Source organism: Rattus rattus, chromosome 7 (assembly GCF_011064425.1).
Source record: "Rattus rattus isolate New Zealand chromosome 7, Rrattus_CSIRO_v1, whole genome shotgun sequence".
NCBI lineage: Eukaryota > Metazoa > Chordata > Mammalia > Rodentia > Muridae > Rattus > Rattus rattus.
This window is the reverse complement of record NC_046160.1, coordinates 74,419,737-74,447,193: the sequence shown is the minus strand read 5'-3', so window position 1 is coordinate 74,447,193 and position 27,457 is coordinate 74,419,737.

Here is a 27,457-nt window from a genome sequence, read left to right as displayed (position 1 = left end):
CTTCTACAATAGCACAAATGTGAGATGGTGTAGTCCTGACTTAAACTGTTAAGATAAAGGCACCACCATGCATAGCAGTTATCCTTCTTGGTATACGTATCCCTTAAAGAATAGAAACAAGATGGGTAGCAAAACCTGGCACACAGATACTCAGAGTTGTTCTTTTCACAAATCCAAATAGAAAAAACAATCAAACTAATCAGTAACTGATAAATGGACATACAGAAGAATATTTCTCAGCCATATAAAGGAATAAAATAGTAATATGTACTTCAAGATGAACCTTGAGGATGCAAGAAGAAGAAGCCAGACTCAAAGTCCTGGACTGCTGGTTGAATATTTGGATGACATACTAAAAATAGAGAGCAGAGAGACAGAAAGTGAGTTGGTGATTATCAGTGGTTGAGAGAGAGAGAGAGGAAATGGGGATTGACTGCTTATTGATTTGGAAGTTTCCATTTTTATGGATCAATGCTAAGTTTTGGCAGTGATAAATATGGGTATTTAAACAGCCTGTATCCCCAGTGTTGGTCTCCAAAGCTCCTTTAAGGCATAAAGCTTTCAACCTTTAGTCAAGATTCTGTTCAGCACTTGAGATCTAGAACTGATCCAACAAAAAGTCTTTTCCTAACTCTGGTGCTCCAGTGAATGCAAAGTTGGGGGGCCCTCAACTAACCCTTGAATACAAATCAGAACCAGACTAGGATCTTTGCAGTCTATGTTCCTGGCCTGTGGAACATATTGATCTTCCTTCAGTCAACAGCAGAGTGCCTTCCTGCCAGACACCAGCTATCCATCTCAATGGAAAATTACCTGTCTGATGAATTTGGTCTAAAGTGTAGGGGAGACAAATGATGTTCTACAGGGAAAAGTTAAGTAAGTAGAGTGCACATGTTTTTAGTAATGAAATCCTCTAATCAAATAAAATTCTGCACTTAACTAAAATATTTAAAGTAGTACTTTATTTGTTCAAATTGAGTTTGATTCATGCTTACAGAAAACAAAATTGTTCAGATATTTTCTTTTGGACTTTCAACAGATAGTCATAGTTATTAGTGGTAGTCACATTAGTCTGGGTAGTTAATTTGTTTCTGTGTTTTGGTCTTAGTTAAACAAAATCAAGGCAATTCTAAGTCACAGAGAAAATTACTCTGGTTCTTAACAATCTTTTTGTTTATTATTCTGTGATGTTCTCTGAGCTTTAGGTACGGAGATTGTATTGTAGATGTAACAACTGGGTCTGGGAACACCACTATCAGGTTCTTTCTGCATTTCTGTAGCTTATTGTAATGATTTCCATCTGCTGCAAAGAGAAGTTTCTTAAGTCCAACTAGACATCTGTTGGTAACAGCCAAGATACAAGTGCCAGTGTACCACTATTGCCATGTGGGACATTTTTGTAGATCATGGGTGTCAGGACTGGTTCACTGATTGGTTCATTTCCTTGGCAGTTCTGATAATGCCTTTCAATAGTATGAAAGCTTGTCTTTAGGGAGGAAGCTTTTAGGTCAGATCTAGCTCAAATCCTCGGAATCCTCTATCTTAAGTGCGTTGTGTTTCCAGCAATAGAAACCTACTTTAAATCTCTGGGAGGCAACTAATGGCAACAACAATAGCCTATGTTGTTTGGGCATCTCTGGACCGCTCCTGATTCACAACTCAAGGAAGTTTCTCATGTGTGGCCCTGGGGTTTCTACCAGATATTCTATGCGTTTCAGGGATAAACATCTTTCTAAGTCTCATAACTTTATTGAAATCCCTCTCTGTTTCTCTCCCCCTCCCCCTCCTTCCACTCCTTCCATGCCTATCTCTTTTTTTTATTTTATTTATTTATTTTTTTTATTAACTTGATTATTTCTTATTTACATTTCGAATGTTATTCCCTTTCCCGGTTTCCAGGCCAACATCCCCCTAATCCCCCCCCCCCCCCTCCTTGATGGGTGTTCCCCTCCCCACCCTCCCCCCATTGCCGCCCTCCCCCCAACAATCACGTTCACTGGGGGTTCAGTCTTAGCAGGACCCAGGGCTTCCCCTTACACTGGTGCTCTTACTGGGATATTCATTGCTACCTATGAGGTTAGAGTCCAGGGTCAGTCCATGTACAGTCTTTAGGTAGTCCATGCCTATCTCTTATAGCTAAAGCTCAGCTTGAAATCATAACATTGTCAAGAATGACCTTGAAGTTTTAATCTTCCTGCATCCACCTTCTGGGGTTCTAGCCATGTGCCTGATGCTTATGAATTTCTGGTCATCAGACCCACAGATTTGTGCATGCTAGGTAAACATTATACTAGTCAATGTTTTATTGCTGGGAAGAGACATCATAACCACGATGACGCTTGTAAATGAAAACATTCAGGCAGGATTTGCTTACTATTTCAGAGGTTTAGTCCACTATCCGCATGGTGGGAAACATGCCAACACACAGGCAGACATGATGCTGGAGAAGGAACAGAGTTCTATGCCTCCTGCATCTGCAAGCAGCAGAATGAGATAGAAACTGGGCCTGGCTTAAGCATTTAAAACCCTAAAGCCCACCCCCCAGTGACACACTTGGCCAACAGGTTTACACTTTCTAATTCTTTCAAATAGTGCCGCCCCATAAGCATTCAGACATATGAAACTTTGGGGATCATTCTTATTCAGACCATCATACACTCTATCAGTTGAGGTATACTCCAGCCTTAATGTCTCTTGATAAAGGAAGTATGTACATTATTAGAAAAGCATACATATGCATATATTATAACAATTATGAATAATATAAGCAGTAGCTAAGAATCACAGAGTGCCCACCATGCTACAGACACGGTTATAACCTCCTCTTGTAAAAGTAGATCTGTAAATAAGAACAAAGAGTATATATGCCCATGAAGTGAAGGTGATGGTTTGAGTAGTAGACCAGTGTGAAAACGACTGAAAATAATACTAGTATAAAATGTGCTATTAAAAAGATATTTGCACTTCTATAGAGACCTACGTATTTATAGCACATATGGACATATCTATATGTTTCCAGTTGAGGGTCCAAAATATTGTTAGTAACTTATTCCAAGAACTGGATTGGCTAGAGCAGGCTTTTATTGTTTATATAACGATGTCGTGGGACTGAGAATACTTTTGACTTTTTGTTCTTTTCAAACAAAACGTTAAATAACATCATATTGGTGATGGTGTGTGAAGAATACTGCTCTGTTGCACTGTGGTAAGCGCAGCTGGGTCTGTGCAGAGTGTGCTTGATCAAGACACATTGGAGATCTCCCCTCAGGCTGCAGGTAGCCATGGGGAAGAGGAGGCAGAAAGGTTATAAGAGCCAGAGGGAATGACTCCAAGGAAATGGTATCCTCCAGGCACAACAGGACCAATGCACACATGCATTCACAGAGACTGTGGCAGCATGCACAGGGCCTACTCAAGCTCAAGACAGATGGGGCCCCAGTGCTGAGTGGGGGAAGTGAATTTAGGCTTCCTCTAACCAAGAAGCTGTCTACAATTGCTAGCTAATATCAAAGGGAAAATCAGTTGTTTTTCCCCCCCCATGGAGTCTTACCTACACTTAAGGGGAGACAGGGTAGGTAGGTAGGTTTTTTTTTTTTCTCTTTACATTCACTTTACATCCCTCTCACTGCTCCCTTCTGGTCACCCCTTCCCACAATTCTCCTATTCCCCATTTCCTTGTCCTATAAATGGGTGCCCCCCCCCGGCTGGCTCTATGTCCAGCAGTAGATGGTCAAAATAAAATGAACTCAATCAAATTTGTGTAGACTTTTGTTGTATATTATTTTACTTGAACATTTTTTTTAAATCTCTCTGGTCTTTTGCTTGTATATTATGTTTTCCAACTTCGTGTTTTTTTTTGTGCCTGTTCCTTTGTGGTTTCCAACTTTGTGTTTTTATTGTGCCTGTTCCTTTGTGTTTTTTTTCTTAATTTTGTTTCTTTTTATTTGTTCATCTGTCCTGGAGAGAGAGAGGGGGGAGAGAGAGAGAGAGAGAGAGAGAGAGAGAGAGAGAGAGAGAGAGAGAGAGAGACAGGGCATGGAGTTGGATGGGTGGGGTTGGAGGGAGGATCTTGGAGAAAGTGGGGAGAGGAGACCATGTTCAGAATACAGTATATGAGCAAAATTTTTCAATTAAAATTTTTTGATATGGTTTTTACACTTCGAAACAAAGTTTGAGAGAACTGCTGTGTTGTAGTAGGTGAGAGCCACTTCTCTAAGAGAAGAACCTTAATTCTGTCAGTAATTAATGAGAATGGCTTTAAAAACTAGGCAATGGTTCTCCACACTGAGAGGAGCAGCTATAGGGAAAGAGAACAAAAAAACCAATTTGTTTTATTTTTAACTCTGTGTGGTGTGTGTCTGTATGCATATGTGAGTGTACACGCCCATGGTATCCACAAGAGGGCGCTGTTACTCTGGAGCTGGAGTTGCAGGCAGGTGTAAGACTATTATATGAACGCAGGGAATTGAACTTCTGTGGTGCACATGTAGAGGTCAGAGGACAACTCTCAGGAGTCAGTTCTCTTCTGTCAGGTGGAGTTTAGGGATTGAACTCTGGTCCTTGGCGATGGCAGCAAGTGAAGTCTCCCATGGCAGCCCCTCAGCAGCCCCGAGTGTTTGCGTTTTTGTCTTTTTAATTTCATCACTCTAGCTGAGTTGTGTTGGGCTCATCTGTTGCTGTTTTCCTGGAAAAGTAACTTCAAAGCTCTAGGTTTGAGCATTTTTTTTTGTCAGTGCTTAAACTGTCTTTGTCCAGCTTCGTTTAATGTAACCCAGCATCTCTTAGTGCCTCCCTTCTTTCTACTCTTCTGGTGCAGTGGTGAAGATGACACAGTGTGTTCAGCGGAAGAAGGGAAGGATGAAGACTTAGTTTTTAGATTGCGTATGGCTGGAAGTGTCATTCGGCAGGCCTCATGGCTTGCATAATCCCGTTGTTCACTGCCTCTGCCCCTCATATTTTATAGACCCACTCTACATCTCTCCATTTCCAGGGTGGTTGTCTCACGCTCTAGTCTGTTGTGTGTGGCAGTAGCAGGATGCCTGATACTTGTTGGATGTGTTGGTTCATACGTAATCCCAGCACTCAAGATATGGAGGAAGGAGGAGCACAAGTTCAAGGCCAGCCAGTTCAATCAGTCCAGTGAATCAATCCATCAAACAAAGAGAAAGAAACTGGGCAACTTATAATGAAATTTCTCACAGAATCCTGAAGTTGAATACCAGGAAGTCCAGTACCGAAGTGCCAGCATGTGTTGAAGACCTTTGTCTTATGTTCTTTGATGCAGAAAGAGAGAGAGAGAGAGAGAGAGAGAGAGAGAGAGAGAGAGAGAGAGAGACTGAGACTAGAAGGGAGGGGCTTGGAAAGAGGGGTTCTGTGGGTGTAGGAGTTGATTAGAACAGGGTAATGAGTCAGTATGATGAAAATACACTGTGCACATCTATAAATTTGTCAACTTATAAATTAAAATGTTTAAAGAAACACACAGCATAAGCCTGAAAATAAAAAGAAGAATGGGGAGAGGTTTATCTAGGTCACAGTTCTGGAGCCCGGCGTCCTGGCACCAGCATCAGCTCAGCTGTGGCAAAGACCCTCATGAGAAAGAGCATGAACTTGGCAGGGGCATATGCGAAAACAAGAGCTCATGATTCAGGAAGCCGGGGTCATTCCACAGTGGTCCTTCCTCTAGAAACTCACTCAGGATCCCAAGAACAGTGCCTTAAAGTCTTCTAGGGCATGAGCTCAAAGATCTAAAGACCACCAGGACCACTACTTACCTGCCCCATCACTGCCCAGCATTTCCAGACTAAGGACCATGTCTCCACCACAGGAACCTTCAGGGGATAAACCGCATCCAAACCACAGCAAGGATGTTAATAAAATGGTGGGTAAGCCCTTAGAAAATGGAAGACAAAAAGTATTTCCTCCAAGAGAGGAAAATTATAAATACATAGTCAAAACTTCATATGAATTAAACCAGAGGGAGGTAGAGTGAGCTTTTTCAACACAAACAGCAGATAACTGCTGTAATCCACACACAGCTCTGAGCCCAGATGCTCTAATTTCCCAGAAGGTCTCAACAAAAATGCCCTTGGCTTCTAATCATACCGTGATTTCATTGTCACAGTCCACTCAGTACTGACCACAACGGAAATCCGTGCCCATAATACAAATCACGGATGTCTTATCAAACACTTCCTTCCATTTGCTAATGTCAAAACATTCTGTCACTTGTTAAATTAGAAATTAGAAACCTTTTTTTTTTTTTTTACATGCCCTCTCCGAAATTTAGAGAATTAGGGCAACTGTGAAAGAACGGAGAAACACGCGCTGACTACAGATTTCTCTAAAAAATCCATCCGTGAAACAGTGAAGGGTTTTCTGTTTAATAGATTCTCAACAAGCCACATACTGTGCTCGCTGAAGCGAGAAGTAAAAAGAAATGATTGAGCAACATTAAAAGGTGGAGAGACAGACCCTTCTCTCTGGAGTGGTTCAGTGTTGAAATAAAGGGCACCGGGTAGCACTTGGCCTCAGCAGTCAGGACACCAACACCCTGCCCTTCTTGAACTGCTGGGACTTAGAGTCCCTGGAGAGCCCGTTCTCTCTCCATATTAAGGAAAACGTTGAAGCAAAGGCTGCCAGCGGGACCTTCCTATTCACACTGCCTCAGAAAGCAGCCTGCTCCGCTACTAGCAGGGCTGCGGAAGCTCACTCAGATTTGAACGGAAGTTCATACTGCCTCCATTCTTATCGGCCTGGCCCGGGAGGCCGATTTTATTTTCAGCAGAGTAGCATTCTGTTTCAATACAGTGTACTCTAATACTTTAACTTCTAGACTTTTAAACAAGGAATGACACTTTGAAATATCCTGTACGCCCTGTTACTTCTGCACACACAGTAAGATTTGTGCACGCACGTGTGTCACTAGGCTTCTAGGAGGTGCTCGCAAACTGCTGCTTGTTAGTCATGGGGCGTGAGCGTAGAGCTCAGCGGGTCTGTGGACACGCAGTAGCTCTCAGTGGGTATCTCCCAATATGTTTGTTTTCAGTTTACTGTCTGCTATGCATCCTTAGCACATTCATTTAAGCATTAGAATTAGTGTACACACATATACCAGAGTACCTCAGTACTCCAGAACTCCATTGTGTGATCTAGATTTCTTTTTCTTATACTTTGCGTTTAAAATTCTTCTAGAGGAAATCCTACCTCTCCCAACCCCTGTAGCCCCCACAGGTCAAGGAAGAGAACTCATGGCCACTGCTTTTTCTAAATATTGTGCATATTGCATAGTGAGGATTTTTTTCTAGTTTGCTAACAGCAGATATATTTAAATACATTGTCACATTGATATAAACATTTTCTTGCCTACAGATAATTTCTGTTCAAAAATTAATTGCCTCACACACACCTCCAGCACAGTTGAAACCTGTCAGTCATTGTATACGATCTAGGATGTTGTTCTCTGCACACAGGCTCTCCTCAGTTCCTCCCATATCTTTATACAAAAACTCTTCTAATCCCAACACTGGTTATTTTTAAGCTTCCTTATTCCCCAGGCAAAGGCAATATCTTTAGCAATGTTATGCACATAACAATGGTAGGATATCATTTGAAATGAAAAGCGTCTTTTTTTCCCAGAGATCAAATGGTATCGGTGGACTTTTCAAAGTCCAAGAGCTGTAGTTGTTGTTGAATAATGGAGGAGTCCAAGGGTACGTGCAAGAAAGGGAAGAGAAGATGAACAGGTTTATTCCCGTCAACCTTAAATACAGTTGCATACAGATCTTAGAAGCCCGTGCCTGGGCCAGCTGGTCAGGGGCGCACATATCCTCACAGGGTTTGCTTCCTTTTTCCTTTCATCAATACGAGACTATTTCTCCTTTCATAGCCTATTATAGGATCTTCCACTATTGAAGTATTCCTTACAGCATGTTCTTTCTTTGTTCAATTGTAATCCTTTTAATATCTGAAAAGGTAAGAGCCTCATTTTATTTATATAAAAAGATAAGCTCTGGAGTCAGACCTCCCCGGCTCAAGCCCCATTTCCAATATCTGTTAGCTGAATGACTACATGCAAGTCCCTCAAAATGTTTCTGCCTCATTTTCCTCGTAATAGACAAGACTCTAGAGGCAGGAGGCTCCCTTTATGTAGCCCAGAGGGTAGTCCTGACACCTGAGGTTTTTATGCCTCAGCTTCCTGGGTGTTGGAATCTCAGACCTAGGAGAATGTGGTTGTTAAAGGTAAGCAAAGCAGTTCTCATTTAACAGAATAAATGTCTGATAATGTTGAAAATTAGCCAAAATTTAGTTCCACAAGTGACTGAAGTTTCTTTGCTTGTCTAATTTCTTATTTATGTTGCTCATGCATGCTTTCTAAACTTACGTCTTTCTATTGCTACCAGGTCTTCTCCAGCCTTTATCTCATAGAGTTCCCTTGAATCACTTCAGTGTTTTGTTTACCTAAAAACCATAAGCCCTGTAGCTAGAAAGATGGCTCAGAGGAGCTGATGCTTTGACACAGGACCAGGGTTCGATGCCCAGCACCCACATGGTGGTGTACAACCTTTAGTAACTCCAGTTCCAGGGGATCCAACTCCCTCTTCTGACCTTCTCAGACACAAGACACACATGGAGTATACATACATACATACATACATACATACATACATACATACATACATACAGGAAAACAACCATATACATAACAAAAATAAATAAACAAATGAATGAATAAATAAAGCATTTTAAGAACAAACTTATTCCTTGCATGTAGTCTTACCTAGCTTAGAGTTACGAGTATCCTGTTTGTCAAAACAACAACAAGTAGTTCAACAGACTACATAGTGATAACTCTGTGAGCTCAGAGAACTGACATCAGAGAGTGCTAAATTTGCTGTGTCTACCAAAGTCCACTTGTAGTTTGGATGTTTATGAGATGACTGGTCAAAAAGCCCTGTGCCCTCATGCATGGCCTAATATAAAAGTAAATGTTTTAAAATTAAAAGTAAAAATAGTATAAAATAAGTAAAAAAATTATTTCTATTACTCTCTGTCTCTCTGTCTCTATCTTTGTCTCTCATGATACCTTTTCGCTCAGGAACCATTAGCTTCCATCAATTCCCAGGAAGGGGTGACTTTCGAGCATCTTCCTCACCTGTGATTGGCTGTTGAGCATCTTCCTCACCTGTGATTGGCTGTTGAGCATCTTCCTCACCTGTGATTGGGGGTTGACGGACCAATCTTTTGCTGCTTTTCTGCAGGTCTCACAGCTGCTGTGAGCCCAGGAGTGCAAGGGCCACACCATGTTCAGAAACCAGTGTTCTACAACATTCTTCACCATCCTCTTGGGTCTTCAGTCTTTTCTCCTCCTCTTCTAGTATGTTCCATGGGCCTTGCTATGGGAGGTGATGTAGACGTTCCATTTGGGGCTGAACACTCAAGAATGATGTATTCTTAGCACTTTGACCAGCTATGAGTCTTTGCCTTAATTTACATCTACTGCAAATGAATATATTATATACATGTTTACAGATTCTCAAAGAAACATTGAAGATGATTCTCTAACCAGGGCTGACCGTACCACTAATTTGAAGACATGAACACAAAGCATTTGACTATATGTCCATTTAGCAAAAACAAGATTAGAGTAAGCCTCTTCTGTATAAAGGCACTTAACTTCACATATCTCATTTCAGCAATAAAGTATAGTCCTCCGATGAAGTATAATCCTGTAAACCATAGTGAGTAGAGGATGGCAAGACACCTCCCAGGAAGGTGATAGCAGGCCCAGGAATAGTTCGCCAGAAGGGGGCTAATTCCTATGGAAATAGTACTGGCCGTGTATCCAGTCACTATATTTATCATGTACTTTGATTTTTCTTACTCACAATTCTATTTAGGGAACAGAGTATGAACTCTTAGCCGGCTTTCAAATATTTACAACATATGCACTGTATAAAAAAAATCCTTGAAAATAAGTTTACAGTAATCCAGACAATTCTTTAGACCAGAAGCTTAAATGCTGTAGGCAACATGTATGGCAAACACGAGCAGTGACACGGAAGCCGACAGTGAGATACAGAGGCTCAGCTGAGCCCACCCGGCTGGGTGCGACTCACGTTTTATACTCAGTTTGCCTTCCTGCAGCAAGACTGCTTCGCTGGGCAATCGAGCTCTTTCCCTTCTGGTCCCCTGGAAACCGACCTCCCAGCTGCAGGCCCCATTTTCAGCTAGGGCAAATCTCATCTTATTTAACCAATCTTTCGGCAAGTGGCTGAGTTCAGGAAGTTATTGCTTTCTGTGGTCTAAATTGCCTAACGGGAAGTCATTTTGCCTAACTCCTAGGACCCCTGTGGGAAAGCCCCACTTGGTTACTGGGCCTGCGAACTAAATAAGGGGCTAGCTTCCCTTACGAACAGAACTAGTCTAATGTCTTTGCACTCATCACCTTACTTAAATTAGAAGACTTTTGTTTGTTACAGCAAAAAAGCAACTTGTTTGGCTGTTTGTAGGTACTATTAGAATCGTTTTCCTTCTGGATACAATTCTTCTGTAAATGCTAAAGACCCGTAAATATTTCATCGTGTCAGTCTCATCAAATACTTAAGAGGACTGTGCAAGCCATTATCCTTTTAAAAAGCAGGATTGCTACTTAACTGCATATTTAGCAGAATTAATTAAGGCTTCTGAGATCCAGGCATGCAGTTGTCTGAGGAACCTGCTAAGGGCTCCCATTGCACGATCCTTAAGCACATAATGATTATACCTTTCACTTGTGTGGGACATTTTGCAGGTAATTCACTATTAATAAGCATTTACTAAGACAACTATAAGTGCATTCTGTTTTACAGTTGCAAACAAGCTCCTCATTCCACACAAGAAGGCTTATTATCTCCTTTATGTGGAAGGAGAAATGGAGGCGAAGATTGAGCCTTAATTGTAGCTCTGTCTGTCTGATTGGTAAACAGTGAACAGACACATGCTCTGAAGAGATTATAACTTTGATGTCTATGACATAGCTGCAATAATTCTCAGTTCTTTACCGTGTCATTAAAGTGGAATTATATTTACAGGAAAGAGGGAGCAATTTCTCCTTTATAATGACCTTAAAACAGGATCAACCAAGTCTCTTATACTTTTTTCATTAAGGTGAGACCTTTGTCCCTTACCTTGGGTCTGGGCTTTGCCTCTGGCTGACCAATAGGGGACAATAAAAAGCACATTTTACCCATCTTTCACCTAGGTTTTCAGCAACTGTTAGCTTCCACTTCTTTGTCTTAGGATGCCTGCTCCAGGAACCCAGGCTCCATGCCAGAGCAAGTTGAAGCAGCCAGCACACTGACTCGCCTGCTGGGTCTGCAGATGAGAGTTAGCGCCATAGAAGTGAGTCAGCCTGCAATCAGGTTCTGCATCCTTAGCTGAACTGTCCGATGGTGCCAGGAGAAGGACAGAGAGTTGTACCTGCTGGACCTGCCCAGATTACAGATCTGTAGGAAAAACAAGTGACACCTGTTTTAAGCCACTAAGTTTGTTGGTAGCTTTTCCAGACAACAGTAAATAACTGGAACTGCTCCATGGAGATGGCGGCGTTCTCGGCTTTCTTCCGGTGTAACCGGAAGGTTCACCTCTCACTGCTGGAGGCTTACAAAGCAAAAAGTGAATTCAGCGTGTGTCTAGGGGAGGCTCTGAGGATTAGAGGTATTGTATTTGGTCCAGGATGAGGACACAGCCTTGTCAAACTCACTGAGCCTCTAATGAGTGCCAGGCCCCGGCAGAGTCTCTAATGGCAGCAATGCTACCCTTCCTAATTTTGCTTTCAGTAGTAACTCACCATGTGGTCTGACAGACTGTTCTGTGCTAATGAATCCCATTTTCTCATCTATGAAATAAAGAGGCTAGCATAAACGTTCTCCTGGGCCCTTCCCAGCTAACGCGGTACCGCTCATACTATGTGTATAGTGTGAACATGAACACTCTAAAACTTAGTTGTTTGGCTTGAAAGTCTAAATATTTATTACCCTCCACAGGACTCCCCACTCCATTAGCCAAATATGCTTCCTTTTAAAGAGAGTATCTTATTCCTAAGGGTTGGCAATGCAGCTCTTTTGCCCTGAACACAATTCTCTACAAATGACTACTCTCTAATCTACTTTTTTTTCTTACCTTGGTATTGGAAACTAAGACTCAGGAGAGAGCTTATGTGACACATTGTTAGTACCTAATGTCTGCACTTGTCCCTTCCTTACAGAGCCTTGGGAGAGTAGCTTCATGGCACTCACAGCAGTGCTCCTTTATTCTGGCAGTGTGTTGAAACAACACCCTCCTGTCCTCTAATTTTTTAAATATAGTAATAACGATTCCAGAGATCTAGACTATAAATTCCTTTCTGTCCGTCTCATGCCACAGTGCCCCGTATATCCCTAAGTAGCGGCAGCACCAGCATCCGGTGGTTAAGACCTCAGGCTTTGAGGTCTCAGACCCACTCGCTTCCTAGCTGTGCTGCTTGCCAGCAAGGAGCTGTTGGAAGTTTTCCTCACCCCATGTGATTGCCAGGTTCCTCACCAGTTGTTGTTTATTTGCCCTCTGGAACCTAGGTTTATTTGTAGCATTAAAATGTTCATTTTATGGCTATTCTGTAATACCCTTAATTCTCTAGGTTACATTAAGGTTTCTTAAATTATTTTTTGATGGTCACAGGAAAGATGTCTATAAAAAAATGTGAGCGGATGAGGACTAGAGAGGGAGCTCGGCAATCGAGAATGCATATTGCTCTCCCAGAAGGTCAGAGTTTGGTTCCCTGCACCCATGTTACCTAGAACTCCAGAATCTAATGCCGTCCTCTGCTCTACTGCACTCAAGTGCACAAATCTACACACACACACACACACACACACACACACACACACACACTCACACACACACACACACGTACACGCAGGCATGCACACATATTAAAAATTTAGAGATGTTAAGCATTCAGTTTGGCTTTACCTCTTTTTTTTTTTTTTTTTTTTTTTTTTGCTTTTTAAAAATTTTCTTGTTGCTATATTTTTCTTGACTAATTACTTTTCCTAAAACCAAACCAAGGAGTTTATCATGTAGAAGGCTCTCTTTAGTTTGAATAGCACCATTTTTTAGGAATGTCAGTTGTAAGCAAATGTGGGGTTTTCCCTCTGGGGGCTCTCCACAGAGATCTCTGGCCCGGCTATGTGTGCAGGTTCAGGCACATGGCAGAGAACTCAGGTAGGGAGGGGGAACTGCTTTCGCTGTCTCTGCTGTTGGTGCTGCTCCTTTGGTTGCTCAGGCCGGGCTGAGCAAGCAGGAAGACTGTCTTGAGCCTATGTAACCTGTGGTCCCATCCTCACCCGTGGAGGAGGGGCTTGGGGCCTTGCCCGGTGTGACTGATTTGTCTCAAACCTCTCCCCAGGGAGTTGTGGGGGCTGTAGCTATGTGAGAAGGGCCTGATCTCCTGGGAGACTGGAAATGCTCCTGCCCTCCCTTTTAGGGTCTCAACCAGAAATCAGGGTACCTTTCACAGCCCACCGCCCTAAAACTAAACATGCCTTACCGTTATTGGTAAACTTACATCACCCTTTTGCACATTTTGGATATGCTCTTTCTACATGTCTTTGTTTAGAGTGGATCCATATTCCATGTTGTCTCTTGATACTTAAATATTTTATTTATTATTGTTATTTGCTTACTTTTGTTTCTGTGGTTTGAGATAGGGTCTCAAACCTATGATATATAGGTATATATATGATGATATAGCTCAGGCTAGTCTGGAACTTGCTATCTTAACTGTCTTTAACTTTCAGAGAGCTATTACGCCTAAGAGCTTATCCATTCCAAGCAGATGATAATTGTGCATATGGTCTCCTAATAAGATACAATGGATACCTTGAAGAGGAGTTACGTCCCCTACTGAGACTCGATCTGTATATATTTTTCAATTTTATATATACACATGTTTTGCCTGCATGTGTGTCTGTGTACAACATGCTTGCAATGTGTCCGTAGAGGCCAGATGAATATGTCAGACCATTGAAGCTGGGATTTCAGGTGGTTGTGGACCACCTGTGTGAGTTCTGGAAATTAAACCCAGCTCCTGTGAAAGAGACCTATTTGTATAAATTACATCCATCTTTGTTCAGAATCTAGACTTCTGAATCATTAAACCATCTATCTTCTCAGCCCTATGTTTTAATGTGTGTGTATGTGTGTGTGTGTGTTTGTGTGTGTGTGTGTCCATGTACATGTGTGTATAAGAGTCTTGCTGGTTTCTCTCAAACTAGATCCTGGGTTCCTGGTTTTCAGGGAGGGGCCATATCGCTTCTTATTTCTGTTTAAGGGGAATTTGTGAAGTGAGCTTATAGTTCTCTGATGCTTCTTGTATCATCTGGTATCCTTGTGCTTTGCCCATATTTTAATCATCAAAACAATTCTTTTAACAAAGCCAAATTCAATATTGAAGAACATACCATATATCAATATAAACAAGTTGCTAGATAGACCAGCAATAAACATACATCTTAGGGTTTTACTGTTGAGAACAGACACTATGACCAAGGCAAGTCTTATAAAGGACAACATTTAATTGGGGTTGGCTTACAGGTCAGAGGTTCAGTCCATTATCATCAAGGAGATATCATCATGGCAGAGTTCAGAAAGGCATGGTGTAGCACAGCTGAGGGTTTTATATCTTCATCTGAAGGCTGCTAGCAGAATATTGGCTTCCAGGCAGCTAGGATGAGGGTCTTACAGCCCACACCCACAGGGCCACACCTTTTAATAGTGCTACTCCCTGGGCTGAGCATATATAAACCATCACAACCTATCACCAGAATGATAGGACAATCATCAGATTAAGCCTATCATCAGAGCACAGAAATCAGTGAAGTATTCAATGCTTCCTAAAGTCTGTTCCATTCCCACTACTACCTCACCCAGCCTGGATTCCCAGCTTTGCAGATTATAGATGGTCCCTGATTAAGTGGTTGGATGATAATTGTCACCATATAAGAAGTGAAACCATTAAACAAGTTTTAGCCTGAAAGTATAAATATTCCCTTTTGAACACTAATTTACACATTTTAATACCCTGAATTACCTAGGTGGTGGCATAAGCCTTTAGTCCTAGCACAAGGGAGACAGAAGCATGCAGATCTCTGTGAGGTTTGAGGCCAGCCTGGCCTACAGAGTGACTTCCAGAACATCCAGAGCTACACAGAGAAACCTTGTTTTGAAAAACAAACAATGGAACAAGCAAACAACTCTGGATTTTTAGGAGTACAGGAAAGCATAGTTTTGAGATTCAACCATGCTCCTGGGTATGGTAAGCAAGCATTTCGCCATTGAGATATAGACTCTTGAAGCTTCACATTAAGCTATTTCAAAGACTTTAGGCACTGTATGCTATGACATGTAGATTTTCAGTATAAATGAGTTAGTTAAAAAATCAAACCATGGAATTAGACTGATAGCTCAGCAGTTGACAACACTCCCCGCTCTTTCAGTAGAGCAGCCTTTGGTTCCCAGTATCCACAACTGGCAGCTTACAACCACCTGTAAGTCCAGCTCCTGGGCCTATGATACTCTCTTCTGGCTTCCACTGGTGCATGCATGTGTTTGTGTGCTATATATACATATAAATAAAATAAATTTAAAGCAATTAAAATATATCCTTAGCAACTACTTTTTAAATATATTTAGATGCCCTTTCATCATTAAGCTAAATTCTTATAATAATCACCATTTAATTTGAAAGGACTGGAAAGTCAAATGGTACCAATCTATATGCATGGATAATGTAGACTAAAATAACTATGGGGTATAGTTTCACAGTGATCAGAATCATAAAAATCTCAAAAACAATTAAAAATGAAGCTATATCTCTCAAGAGTTCATTTATCACTTATTGTTAACTTTTATCATGAAAAATGAAGGAACCATGACTGGGAAGCAAGCATTGCCACTTTCTTTGAAAATTGCCATTTGCATGAAGGTGACTTTGTATAAATTATATTCCTCTTCGTTCAGAATCCTTGACTGTAAATCAAAGTGAAATATTAAGTTGTGTATTCACAGGATGCCCAGTTAAGAAGGCTTTTCTCTGGGGTGAATGATGAATTTTAGAGATGCCCCTTTCTCTGTGTGAGTCTATATTGTATAGGACAGCTTCATTTTTAAAATGCTTCAGCATCGAAGTGACCCTGAAACAATAAAGGATGGACATGTAGTGCATGAAAATATCTATGTGGCATTCATTATTTATGTGCCATTCATCAAAGAGAGGTACTGATTTTATAGATTAGTGTCATGCCATTACTATTGCCTTGCACATATAAGACTTTCACCATAGTTTCCCATTTCCATCTGTCTTCTGGATTAAACCGAGTTTCACGCTACAAGAGGAGAAAACAATGTCCCTCAGAACTCAGCATCATCCTGAGCATTATTCTTCAAGACCACACCTTCTGGTCCCAGGGCTCCATATGTTCTCTCCTTTGATACAAGGAGCACATTTATTTAGAAACATTACATTGGAGCATCCTTCAGTATGATACATTACAGACTAGTTAGGAGAACAGAAGAGGGGTTTTCAAGTGTAGACTTAAATTCAAGAAAACAGGCAATCCAAATATTTGTATATTTTAAGCAAACTGATGCAAACCTCCTGCCCAACACTCCATTACCTTTCTTAGCCATGCTGCTAAAGATTAAAAATACCATCCACATAAGAGAACAGTCTAGCATTAGTCAGCCCATCTAGCATTAGGACACATCCACTTGAGAATGATCATACTTGGTCCTTAACACTGATGCACTTAGCTGACACTATGCATTCTCCTGAAGGCACATTTCAACTGAGGACAAGAACAAGAAGTTCTAGAGAAATTCACAGAGAAGGAGAGGCAGGTAGCTCATGGAATTGGAGAAGCAGTTCAGAAAGACCAAGCTAGTGCTGTCAAAATAGAACTGCCCACTTCCAGATTTCTTACAGGACTGCAACAAGAGGTTGTCTGATACAACCTCTGAGTTCTTTCTCTCCTAGCCTTTCAACTTCCTGTCTGGCAAGGACACTAGATTATTTGTGTTGGCCGAATAGATAACCACATCAGCAGTTATAATGCAATCAAACAAGAGTCTTTTAGTGGGACAGGGAATGAAGTTGTGTGAGGTTTTACTAATCAGACAGCCTTGGTCTATTTGGGCTTAGAATTGCACTGAGCCTAGCCTACTTGTAGGACATATCAGTTTGGAACTTACATTTCTTTCAAAGGTGGTGCTATTATTTTCTAATACAATAATATTGTAGAAGAAGTAACTCCAAGTTTCAGAAGATTCGTAAATATGTGAGCCATAATTGATAAGTAATCAGAATACTTGAAGTCTCTAGAACAACAACAACCTCTCCCCAACAGGGGGAATGTACTCCCCCTTACCATGACTGAGCACCGAGAACCTGTCTGGGGTGAATGTAAGCAAAACTTGGGGTTTTAAAAAATATTCACGAATCTCATGGATAATTACAATGTTTCATTTCAATGGAAATTTATAGCATAGCCCTATAGTCATAGATTAGCTGTGACTAACTGAACAAATCCATCCATATAAATGAGGATACAGTGTAAATCAAGTTTCCTTTTCTATCTCCACTCCTACAGGCGCCGTTTTCTTTATGATTCATCATATATTTCCAGCAAGGAAGACATTGCAAAATCACCAGTGCTATCAGACCTCATTCTTAGGACCCTGCAATCAGGCTGGTTTTGAGACTTGTATTTCAGTTATCAAATTTCCTGCAAAGACAGCCCTATCTTCCCCACCCATATAATATCTTCTACATCAGAACAGAATGGCTTTTATCAGTTATCAAGTAAACCTGCATGCCTTAGAATTGCTTTATGGAAGAACTTCCCTTAGCTTCAATTTTTGATCTTTAGGAGTGGAAATCTTCTTTAAGCGAACACTTTCCAACTTTCAAGTTTCAAGTGTGAATTTGTGTCCTATGTGCTAGTGGAAGACTTATTATGGAATTTTCTAGAGAACACCCACCCGTGACTACCTTCACATGCAATCTTCCTATTCACTTGCTTTCCCTCCCCAGATTCTATAGATTCTATTTTTCTTTTGCACTTAAAGCATGATGTTTCTATTTTCTTTTATTGTATGATGACAGATTAAAACACCAGTGTTATTCAGGCCCACTGGGAGGGATACACAGCTGATCTTCTGTCATGCTGTTCCTGCCTTCAGGAAATTCCTTTCCTGGACACAGGGAGGAAAAGAAGTAATTTCCTGGTATTGATTGTAAGACAGGGTCTATAGTGGGTATTTAAAGCATCCCACTAAGGAGGGAGAAGAAACCAGAAGGCAGAGGGAGGGCACTGGGTGGGAGAGGGGAGGGGAAGGGACAGGGGGAAAGGCGAACAGGATCAGGTATTGGGGGTGGGGGCAGGAGTAAAGCCCTGAGGGCCATCAGAATGAAAGGAAATATGCAGCCATGGAAGGTGGGAGGTGGGGTGACCCTCTAGAATGTACCAGAAACCTGGGAGGCGAAAGAATCTCAAGACTCAAAGGACCTTAGATGAACTGCCCTAGAGTGAGGAGAGCGGAACTTGTAGAGTCCACCTCCAGTAGAAAGACAGGGCATCATGTGGAGGGATGGGATTGCCATCCCACAGTCAAAAACTCTGATTCAGGATTGTCCCTGTCTAAAACAACTGCAGGGACAAAAATGGAGAAGAGATTGAGGAAGGTTCAGTGACTGGCCCAAATTGGGACCAATCTCAGGGTCTGACACTATTACTGATGCTATTATGTACTTAGAGACAGGAGCCTAGCATGGCTGCCCTCTGAGAGGCCCAACAAGCAGCTGAAAGAGTCAGATGCAGATATGTACACCCAACCAATGTACAGAAGCTTGGGGACCCTTGTGGTTGAATTAGTAAAAGGTTGGAAGAAGCTAAGGAGGAGGGCGACCCCATAGGAAGACCAGAAGTTTCAACTAACTTGGACCCCTGAGATCTCTCAGACACTGAGCCAACAACCAGGCAGCACACGCTAACTTGTTAGAGGCTCCTGACACATACACAGCAGAGGACTGCCTGTTCTGGCCTCAATGAGAGAAGATGCATCTAGCCCTTGGGAGACTTGAGGCTCCAGAGAATGGGGAGGTCTGGTGGGGTGTGAGGGTTGGAGGGTGGGAACATCCTCTTGGACATGGGGGAGGAGAAATGGGATAAGGAACTGTCGGAAGGTGGATAATGACTAGACTGTTAAAAAAAAGATTAAGGGTAATAATAAAAAAGAAAAAACCTAATATTTATCATAAAAAAAAAATAAAGCATAGCATCACCTCTAATTTCTACAACAGCTTCTCCTGCCAGGACCCGGCAATGGTGTTCTTTCTCACTTTCTGGTGGGAAAGGATTCACTCTCACATTGTTGACTATTGACTTTCACACCCAGGTTAACTCTTAAACTTGTGCTTTTAGAAGTTTTGTAAGGAAAACAGTGTTGCTGGGTAAGTCCCCAGACTTGAGAGTAGTGGAGAACCAAGAGAAAGCTAAGACAGGAGGCACAGGGAGTAGAGGACACTAAAGGCTTTCTTTTCTCTACCATTTTGACTGGGGCAAGCCTTGAGTCTGACTGTATTTTTAGCAGCACATCTAAGCTTTGTGAAATGTCTGTTCACATAGTGCAAGATTTCACCTTTCAGGTTTAGTTTAAGGTTTATAAGCTCTGATATGCTGTTCTGGTTATTTCCCTTTTTGGCATCTCTCCTTGTGCAGGACATTTTTGCTCCCATTTTCCAATCAACCTTGGCTTGTCCAATGGGAAACACTCTTGACTTTGACCCTCTGACTCTCCTGTGCACGGCTCCCCTCCAGTCACAGTCCCTGCAGTCCCAGCCTCTTCATTTTCCAACTTGCCACTGGAACCTGACATCTAGATGCTTTTTTTTCTTTAGGGCTATAAAGAAGTTTGTATTCAAGTCTCAGTTATCTTTACAGTTGTTTATTCCATGGAGATAAAGTAGATACAGCTAGCCAGGGGTCTTTTGGATAAAATGTCTTTAAATCTGTTGAAATGACTATGACCTAGTAGACTCAAAGCATTTTCTAAAGTTAAAAGTAAACGTAGAAAAGTTTTTGGGAAAAGATAGCTATAAGAAAATTCTAGAACCGAGTTCCTAACATTTTCAGGATAGTGAAATGGCAGTTACTGTTTCAGAAGTGAAATGTCAATTACTGCCTTAGAAATGCAGGAAGGAGAGCCTTGTAATGATCATTGACCCATCTCCTGTATCAATGATGTATAAAGAATGCTCCCCAGTTATCTCTGATTGGTTAATGAAGAGCTGATCAGTGTATGGATGGGCAGAGGAGATGGGAAGACTGGACTTCCAATCTGAGCCCACGGTTCCAAGTATATGGAAGTGGAAGCAGGACTGTGAGGAGAGCAGGGAGAGACTCTATGACTCAGTTGCAAGTCTTTTTAAATGTTGTTTACAAAGCTTCCTGCTATCTAACATCAACAATCAATAAATGAGACCTTATGAAACTGAAAAGCTTCTGTAAGGCAAAGAACACCATGAATAGATCAAAACGGCAACCCACAGATTGGGAAAAGAGTTTCATCAACCCTACATCAGACAGAAGGCTAATACCCCAAATATATAAAGAACTCAAGAAATTAGACACCAATAAACTAAATAACCCAATTAAGAAATGGAGTACAGAGCTAGACTGAGAATTCTCAACCAAGGAATCTTTAATGTCGGTGAAGCACTTAAAGAAATGTTCAACATCCTTAGTTACCAGGGAGATACAAACCAAACGAAATGACTCTGAGGTTCTATCTTACACTCATCTGAATGGCTAAGGTCAATAATTCAGGTGATGGCACAAGCAGGCTGGGGACTCCTTGTCCTACTGATATACTGCTGATGAAGAGAGGCAGAACCCGGGCCCCATAATGAACCCGAGGACCATACCAACCAAGGACTAGCCAACTAGAGACTCACACCATGGAGTGACCCAACCCCTGACACTGTTAATGATACCCCAGTGTGCTGGCATAACTGTCCTCTGAGAGACTTCATCCAACACTGATGGAAACAAATGCAAAGATCCACAGTCAAACATTAGGTGGAACTCGACTGGGAAGAAAGATTGAGGGAGGTGGAGGGGTCAAGGACGCCACAAGAAAATCTACAGTGTCAACTAACCTGGGGCTCACAGAGATTGAACCACCAACCAAAGAGCATGTATGGGCCGAACCCATGTCCCTTACATTTATTTAGCAAATGAGCAGCATGGTAGCCATGTGGGTCTCCTCACAAGTAGAGCAGGAGATGACTTTGGATACCCTTCCCCTAGCTAGACTGCCTTGTGTGGCCTCAGTGGGAGAGGTTGTGCCTAGTCCTGTTGCGACTTGATGTGCCAGGGTCGGTTGGTACCCATGGTGGAAAATCTTTCCTTCTCAGAGGAGAGGGGAAATGGGGAGTGGGTAGAGGGAGTGTGTGAGGCTGGACTGGGAGGACAGGAGGGGCTTCAATCCCAATGTAAAGTGAATAAGTAAATAAATGAAGGAAAAAAATGAAAGAAAATTTACTGGTGTCTTTTAAAACTCTGTTACTATTCTGTGGGTGTCTGAACTCTGGAAATAGCAGGACTGGACTGGAACGTGAGCAGAGTAGGGAACACCTGCTCTTGGGTTTCCGTCACTTTTGTTTTTCAAGGCCATGCTCTCCTTTAGGGCTTTATTTCAGCAATGATGTGATTGAAAAGAAAATGAAGAACTAACTTCCTTAAGTGTTAAATAAGTCACTTTTGTAAATAAGAAAAAAGTCTTTGTTTTTTTTTTTTTTTTTTTTATTTATTTATTTATTTATTTATTTTATTAACTTGAATATTTCTTATATACATTTCGAGTGTTATTCCCTTTCCCGGTTTCCGGGCAAACATCCCCTTCCCTCCCCCCTTTCCTTATGGGTGTTCCCCCCCACCTCCCCCCATTGCTGCCTCCCCGACAGTCTAGTTCACTGGGGTTCAGTCTTAGCAGGACCCAGGGCTTCCCCTTCCACTGGTGCTCTTACTAGGATATTCATTGCTACCTATGAGGTCAGAGTCCAGGGTCAGTCCATGTATAGTCTTTAGGTAGTGGCTTAGTCCCTGGAAGCTCTGGTTGCTTGGCATTGTTGTACATATAGGGGTCTCGAGCCCTTCAAGCTCTTCCAGTTCTTTCTCTGATTCCTTCAACGGGGTCCTATTCTCAGTTCAGAGGTTTGCTGCTGACATTCGCCTCTGTATAATGCTGTATTCTGGCTGTGTCTCTCAGGAGCGATCTACACTTCTGCACTTCTTTGCTTCATCCATCTTGTCTAATTGGGTGGCTGTATATATATGGGCCACATGTGGGGCAGGCTCTGAATGGATGTTCCTTCAGTCTCTGTTTTAATCTTTGCCTCTCTCTTCCCTGCCAAGGGTATTCTTGTTCCCCTTTAAAGAAGGAGTGAAGCATTCACATTTTGATCATCCGTCTTGAGTTTCATTTGTTCTAGGCATCTAGGGTAATTCAGGCATTTGGCCAATAGCCACTTATCAATGAGTGCATACCATGTATGTCTTTCTGTGATTGGGTTAGCTCACTCAGGATGATATTTTCCAGTTCCAACCATTTGCCTACAAATTTCATAAACTCGTTGTTTTTGATAGCTGAGTAATATTCCATTGTGTAGATATACCACATTTTCTGTATCCATTCCTCTGTTGAAGGGCATCTGGGTTCTTTCCAGCTTCTGGCTATTATAAATAAGGCTGCTATGAACATAGTGGAGCACGTGTCTTTTTTATATGTTGGGGCATCTTTTGGGTATATGCCCAAGAGAGGTATAGCTGGATCCTCAGGCAGTTTAATGTCCAATTTTCTGAGGAACCTCCAGACTGATTTCCAGAATGGTTGTACCAGTCTGCAATCCCACCAACAATGGAGGAGTGTTCCTCTGAACCCCATTTTTTAATAGGGTTATTTGTCTCCCTGCGGTCTAACTTCTTGAGTTCTTTGTATATTTTGGATATAAGGCCTCTATCTGTTGTAGGATTGGTAAAGATCTTTTCCCACTCTGTTGGTTGCCGTTTTGTCCTAACCACAGTGTCCTTTGCCTTACAGAAGCTTTGCAGTTTTATGAGATCCCATTTGTCGATTCTTGATCTTAGAGCATAAGCCATGGGTGTTTTGTTCAGGAAATTTTTCCAGTGCCCATGTGTTCCAGATGCTTCCCTAGTTTTTCTTCTATTAGTTTGAGTGTGTCTGGTTTGATGTGGAGGTCCTTGATCCACTTGGACTTAAGCTTTGTACAGGGTGATAAGCATGGATCGATCTGCATTCTTCTACATGTTGACCTCCAGTTGAACCAGCACCATTTGCTGAAAATGCTATCTTTTTCCATTGGATGGATTTGGCTCCTTTGTCAAAAATCAAGTGACCATAGGTGTGTGGGTTCATTTCTGGGTCTTCAATTCTGTTCCATTGGTCTATCTGTCTGTCTCTGTACCAATACCATGCAGTTTTTATCACTATTGCTCTGTAATACTGCTTGAGTTCAGGGATAGTGATTCCCCCTGAAGTCCTTTTTTATTGTTGAGGATAGTTTTAGCTATCCTGGGTTTTTGTTATTCCAGATGAATTTGCAAATTGTTCTGTCTAACTCTTTGAAGAATTGGATTGGTATTTTGATGGGGATTGCATTGAATCTGTAGATCGCTTTTGGTAAAATGGCCATTTTTACTATATTAATCCTGCCAATCCATGAGCATGGGAGATCTTTCCACCTTCTGAGGTCTTCTTCAATTTCTTTCTTCAGTGTCTTGAAGTTCTTATTGTACAGATCTTTTACTTGCTTGGTTAAAGTCACACCGAGGTATTTTATATTATTTGGGTCTATTATGAAGGGTGTCATTTCCCTAATTTCTTTCTCGGCTTGTTTCTCTTTTGTGTAGAGGAAGGCTATTGATTTATTTGAGTTAATTTTATACCCAGCCACTTTGCTGAAGTTGTTTATCAGCTTTAGTAGTTCTCTGGTGGAACTTTTGGCATCACTTAAATATACTATCATATCATCTGCAAATAGTGATATTTTGACTTCTTCTTTTCCGATCTGTATTCCCTTGATCTCCTTTTGTTGTCTGATTGCTCTGGCTAGAACTTCAAGAACTATATTGAATAAGTAGGGAGAGAGTGGGGAGCCTTGTCTAGTCCCTGATTTTAGTGGGATTGCTTCAAGTTTCTCTCCATTTAGTTTAATGTTAGCAACTGGTTTGCTGTATATGGCTTTTACTATGTTTAGGTATGGGCCTTGTATTCCTATTCTTTCCAGGACTTTTATCATGAAGGGGTGTTGAATTTTGTCAAATGCTTTCTCAGCATCTAATGAAATGATCATGTGGTTTTGTTCTTTCAGTTTGTTTATATAATGGATCACGTTGATGGTTTTCCGTATATTAAACCATCCCTGCATGCCTGGGATGAAGCCTACTTGATCATGGTGGATGATTGTTTTGATGTGCTCTTGGATTCGGTTTGCCAGAATTTTGTTGAGTATTTTTGCGTCAATGTTCATAAGGGAAATTGGTCTGAAGTTCTCTTTCTTTGTTGGGTCTTTGTGTGGTTTAGGTATAAGAGTAATTGTGGCTTCATAGAAGGAATTCGGTAGTGCTCCATCTGTTTCAATTTTGTGGAATAGTTTGGATAATATTGGTATGAGGTCTCCTATGAAGGTCTGATAGAATTCTGCACTAAACCTGTCTGGACCTGGGCTCTTTTTGGTTGGGAGACCTTTAATGACTGCTTTTATTTCCTTAGGAGTTATGGGGTTGTTTAACTGGTTTATCTGTTCCTGATTTAACTTCGGTACCTTGTATCTGTCTAGGAAATTGTCCATTTCCTGTAGATTTTCAAGTTTTGTTGAATATAGGCTTTTATAGTAAGATCTGATGATTTTTTGAATTTCCTCTGAATCTGTAGTTATGTCTCCCTTTTCATTTCTGATTTTGTTAATTTGGACACACTCTCTGTGTCCTCTCGTTAGTCTGGCTAGGGGTTTATCTATCTTGTTGATTTTCTCAAAGAACCAACTTTTGGTTCTGTTGATTCTTTCTATGGTCCTTTTTGTTTCTACTTGGTTGATTTCAGCTCTGAGTTTGATTATTTCCTGCCTTCTACTCCTCCTGGGTGTATTTGCTTCTTTTTTTGTTCTAGAGCTTTTTAGGTGTGCTGTCAAGCTGCTGACATATGCTCTTTCCTGTTTCTTTCTGCAGGCACTCAAGCGCTATGAGTTTTCCTCTTAGCACAGCTTTCATTGTGTCCCATAAGTTTGGGTATGTTGTACCTTCATTTTCATTAAATTCTAAAAAGTTTTTAATTTCTTTCTTTATTTCTTCCTTGACCAGGTTATCATTGAGTAGAGCATTGTTCAGTTTCCACGTATATGTGGGCATTCTTCCTTATTGTTATTGAAGACCAGCTTTGGCCTTGGTGGTCCCATAGCACGCATGGGATTATTTCTATCTTTCTGTACTTGTTGAGGCCCGTTTTTTGACCAATTATATGGTCAATTTTGGAGAAAGTACCATGAGGAGCTGAGAAGAAGGTATATCCTTTTGCTTTAGGGTAGAACGTTCTATAAATATCCGTTAAGTCCATTTGGCTCATGACTTCTCTTAGTCTGTCTACGTCTCTGTTTAATTTCTGTTTCCATGATCTGTCCATTGATGAGAGTGGGGTGTTGAAATCTCCCACTATTATTGTGTGAGGTGCAATGTGTGTTTTGAGCTTTAGTAAGGTTTCTTTTACGTATGTAGGTGCCCTTGTATTTGGGGCATAGATATTTAGGATTGAGAGTTCATCTTGGTGGATTTTTCCTTTGATGAATATAAAGTGTCCTTCCTTATCTTTTTTGATGACTTTTAGTTGGAAATTGATTTTGTTTGATATTAGAATGGCTACTCCAGCTTGCTTCTTCTGACCATTTGCTTGGAAAGTTGTTTCCCAGCCTTTCACTCTGAGGTAGTGTCTGTCTTTGTCTCTGAGGTGTGTTTCCTGTAGGCAGCAGAATGCAGGGTCCTCGCTATGTATCCAGTTTGTTAATGTATGTCTTTTATTGGGGAGTTGAGGCCATTGATGTTGAGAGATATTAAGGAATAGTGATTATTGCTTCCTGTTATATTCATATTTTTGGATGTGAGGTTGTGTTTGTGTGCTTTTCTTCTCTTTGTTTTGTTGCCAAGACGATTAGTTTCTTGCCTCTTCTTGGGTATAGCTTGCCTCCTTATGTTGGGCTTTACCATTTATTATCCTTTGTAGTGCTGGATTTGTAGAAAGATATTGTGTAAATTTGGTTTTGTCATGGAATATCTTGGTTTCTCCATCTATGTTAATTGAGAGTTTTGCAGGATACAGTAGCCTGGGCTGGCATTTGTGTTCTCTTAGGGTCTGTATGACATCAGTCCAGGATCTTTCTGGCCTTCATAGTTTCTAAGCGAGAAGTCTGGTGTGATTCTGATAGGTCTGCCTTTATATGTTACTTGACCTTTTTCCTTACTGCTTTTAATATTCTTTCTTTATTTTGTGCGTTTGGTGTTTTGACTATTATGTGACGGAGGTGTTTCTTTTCTGGTCCAATCTATTTGGAGTTCTGTAGGCTTCTTGTATGCTTATGGGTATCTCTTTTTTAGGTTAGGGAGGTTTTCTTCTATGATTTTGTTGAAGATATTTACTGGTCCTTTGAGCTGGGAGTCTTCACTCTCTTCTATATCTATTATCCTTAGGTTTGATCTTCTCATTGAGTCCTGGAATTCCTGTATGTTTTGGACCAGTAGCTTTTTCCGCTTTACATTATCTTTGACAGTTGAGTCAATGATTTCTATGGAATCTTCTGCTCCTGAGATTCTCTCTTCCATCTCTTGTATTCTGTTGGTGAAGCTTGTATCTACAGCTTCTTGTCTCTTCTTTTGGTTTTCTATATCCAGGGTTGTTTCCATGTGTTCTTTCTTGATTGCTTCTATTTCCATTTTTAATTCCTTCAACTGTTTGATTGTGTTTTCCTGGAATTCTTTCAGGGATTTTTGCGATTCCTCTCTGTAGGCTTCTACTTGTTTATTAATGTTTTCCTGTGTTTCTCTAAGGGAGTTCTTCACGTCTTTCTTGAAGTCCTCCAGCATCATGATCAAATATGATTTTGAAACTAGATCTTGCTTTTCTGGTGTGTTTGGATATTCCATGTTTGTTTTGGTGGGAGAATTGGGTTCCGATGATGTCATGTAGTCTTGGTTTCTGTTGCTTGGTTTCCTGCGCTTGCCTCTCGCCATCAGATTATCTCTAGTGTTACTTTGTTCTGCTATTTCTGACAGTGGCTAGACTGTCCTATAAGCCTGTGTGTCAGGAGTGCTGT